This window comes from Panthera tigris, chromosome E2, assembly GCF_018350195.1.
Source record: "Panthera tigris isolate Pti1 chromosome E2, P.tigris_Pti1_mat1.1, whole genome shotgun sequence".
NCBI lineage: Eukaryota > Metazoa > Chordata > Mammalia > Carnivora > Felidae > Panthera > Panthera tigris.
The window spans coordinates 55,231,242-55,234,775 of record NC_056674.1 but is presented as its reverse complement, the minus strand read 5'-3'; the positions used below and the strand labels follow the sequence as shown (position 1 = coordinate 55,234,775).

At 38.6% G+C, this 3,534-nt stretch overlaps 1 pseudogene; it reads left to right on the top strand.

Moving 5' to 3' along the window:
• Positions 1-1,357: 1,357 nt before the first annotated feature.
• On the top strand, positions 1,358-1,686 carry LOC102958535 (annotated as a pseudogene).
• Positions 1,687-3,534: the final 1,848 nt, after the last annotated feature.

The window sequence follows — 3,534 nt, the reverse complement described above, 5'->3', positions numbered from 1 at the left end:
TTTTAAATGAGATGAAGGTATTGGGGTTATGTTTTAAAAATCCCACCTCTTATTACTGGAGGGGTTATGGGAGGGGGGATGGGCTAAATAGATGGGCTACTCCTGAAATCATTGTTGTACTATATGCTAACTAACTTGGATGTAAATTTAAAAAATTAAAAAATAAAAACAATCCCACCTGCTAGACTCAGAGATTTAAAGTTTGAATAATTGGAGAATCTCTAAATGGCAGCCACCATAGAATTACTTGTTTCAGACAAGAATCATGGATGCTAAAATGAGCAAGTGAAAGTATTAATGAGAAACAACATACTTGTATTGTCTCAAAATACCTCCCCAAGACACTTATTAAATATAAAGAGAATGATAGCAACTTTACAGTGAAGTAAGCTGGCAATATTATCTTCAGCAAGTACCTCCTGATATCATGCACAGAGAAGGACACAGTACCAATGCTGAAAACTCCTGCCAAAAAGCATAACCTGAATCTTAATCACAAAAGACCATTACATAACCCATACTGAGGGACAGTCTACAAAATGATTGGCTGTACTCTTTAAAAATGTGGAAATCATGAGAAACAGAGAGAACCTGAATTACTGCTCCAGACTGACGGAGACAAACAATATGAGATCCAAATGCAACACATGATCCTGGGTTAGATCCTGGATCTGAAAAAAAAATATTCTCTTTGTTGTAAAGGACATGAATGAGGCAATTGGCAACACTTAAATAGGCTTTTACATCACCTAATAATGCTGTGTCGTTTTTAATTTATTGACTTTGGTCACTGTACAGTGGTTATATTTTTCAAGAATCACACATTGAAGTATTTGGGGAAGAGAGGGACACCATATCTTCAATTTACTCAAACAGTTCAATAAATTATATATAATACATAATATAAAATATCCACATAGTGAAATATTAGAGAGAATATTTACTATATTTATATACTGTACATTGTAGTTATATGTTTCATGTATATATTTATTTACGTAGAGAGAGAAAATTATAAAGCAAATATGTTAAATTGTTATAATTTAGGTACTTATGTGAAGGATACACAAGCATTCTTTGCACTATTTTTGTAACTTTTCTAAAAGTCTGAAATTATTCCAAATTAATTTTTTTTTTTTAAATTAACCAAAGAGAGGTAATAATAACATCTTGAGTGCATGGCCTCCCCTATTTCCAACTGGTTTCTGTCTATTCCAGAAGCAAACCAACTCTATGTCTTTCATCCATTAGACTATTTCAGCCACTTGGCTTAAAACCACACAAATTCAGACTCAGCGGCCACTGCACAGATCGGACTTTGCCAGCTCACATGTCTCACTCAGCTTCCTCTACAACTATGTCTGACAAACCCCATATGGCTGAGACTGAGAAATTCGATACATAGAAACTGAAGAAGATAAAAATGCAAGAGAAAAATCCACTGCCTTCAGAAGAAACCACTGAATGGGAGCCACAAGCAGGTGAATTGTAATGAGGTGTGCAAGCCAATACATACTGTCTGTTCCACAAGCATTGTCTTCTTATCTTCTTTCTTTGAGCTGTTTAACTTTGTAAGAAGCCAAGAGGTTGGATCCAGTTTAAATGACTGTGCTGCCCCCTTTTCAAGTCAAAGAACTACTGGCAAGGAAGGCTGAACCTGCCTCTCCAATGGGCCTCTCTGGCTGACAAGGAAGGAAAAGAACTTGCATGTTGGTGAAGAAAGAAGCTGGGAGGGGTGGGCGGTGGGTGGCAGGCTGGCAGGGAAATCTCTAGTGAAAACCAAGCTGGCCCAAGGTATCCTGCAGGCTGTAAAATATAGTTTAATCAGAGTGCCATTTGTTGTTGTTGTTGTTGTTCAAATGATTTTAATTCTTGCAATGCACAATTTTTTCATAATCAAATAAAGTTTTAAAACCAAAATTTAAAAAAATACACAAGTGTATTATCTTACAGTTCTGCAGCTCAGAAGTCCAAAATGGCTCTTACTGGGCTACAGTTGAGATGTTAGCAGAGTTAGAACCCTCCTTTCTGGAGACTCCAGAGGAGAATGTGCTTCCTTGCCTTTTCCCAGCTTCTAGAGGCTGCCTGCATTCCTTTGTTCATGGCCCCTACCTCCAACTTCAAAACCAGCAGCAAAGCATCTTCAGATCTTTCTCTGACTTCCTCTTCTGCCTTCCTCTACTTTAAAGGATCCTTATGATTTAAAATGAGACCCACCACGGAACACCTGGGTGGCTCAGTTGGTTGAGCTTCTGACTTCGGCTCAGGTTATGATCTCGCAGTCCATGAGATTGAGCCCTGCGTGGAGCTCTCTGCTGACAGCTCACAGCCTGGAGTCTGCTTCAGATTCCGTGTCTCCCTCTCTCTCTGCCCCTCCCTGGCTCATACTCTGTCTCTCTGTCTCTCAAAAATGAATAAATGTTAAAAAAAAAAAAAAAATTAAATGAGACCCACCAGAATAATCCAGAACAATCTCCCTCTCTTCAAGTCAGCTGATTAACAAGCTTAATGTCATCTGCAACCTGAATTGTTCCTTGCCATGTAAGGTAATATATTCACAGTTTCGAGGAATAAGGATGTGGACATCTTTGAGGGCATTATTGTGCCTGTCACAGCTACCCTCTGCCTGAAATGCCTGGAAAGTGTGCCCCATCCCCAAGCTCTTCTGGCTAATCAGATCCCTAAATCATCCTTCCTTCAGAAACATGCCTTAGTTAGTTGGAAATGTTATGGTTACTGCTCCATATGTAACTTTCTTAACTCTTCCATCCCCAGTCAACTTACCGATTTTATTTATTTGGTTTTCCGTTTGTTTGTTTATTGTACAGCCTCCTTTCTTTGGCTGTTATGATCGTTGACTGAGTCTATAAGTTGTCTTATATACTTATATACTTATATACTTTGCAGTGATAGAGTGATACAGTGAAGCTCACAGATAAGTAGCCATCCCAAAACATAACCAAATGATACCCCCAGCTTTTCCTCCTTAGCCAATAGATTTACTAGGTCTTTGCCTATTTCCTAAATTTCTCATGGCTTAGGTTGTCATCCCTTACTTCTGATTCCTTCCCGACTCTTCTATGTAAGTTGAACTTGGACCTGAACTTTTTCCTTCTCCAAATGGCAAAATCTTGTTCATCTCTTAAGATTCTCACGTGATCCCTTTACCCTGCCAAGAACAATTAGCCATTCTCTTCTCTGTGCTCCCACTGGATGTGCTGGGGGTTTATGCCTCTAATACAACCGTTAACTTGTGGAAATTGAATTTCTCTCTACATCAATTTTGAACTCAAGTCTGGTTACTGGACTGTGAATTCCAAGGAGGCAGCTATTATGTGTCACATTCATTATTTATTAAATAAGTCAGTGCTCCAAGATTTCTTCCTACCTCTTTGTTTACTCCTTATTTTCAGATTAATTACCCTTGACCTAGGAGAATTCCAACTCAATGTTGGAATGCTTCCACACTTGATCTTTGGTCCGTGGTCCTCTTCTCCTCTCAGTATGTATTCCTCTCCTAGTTAATTTTATCCA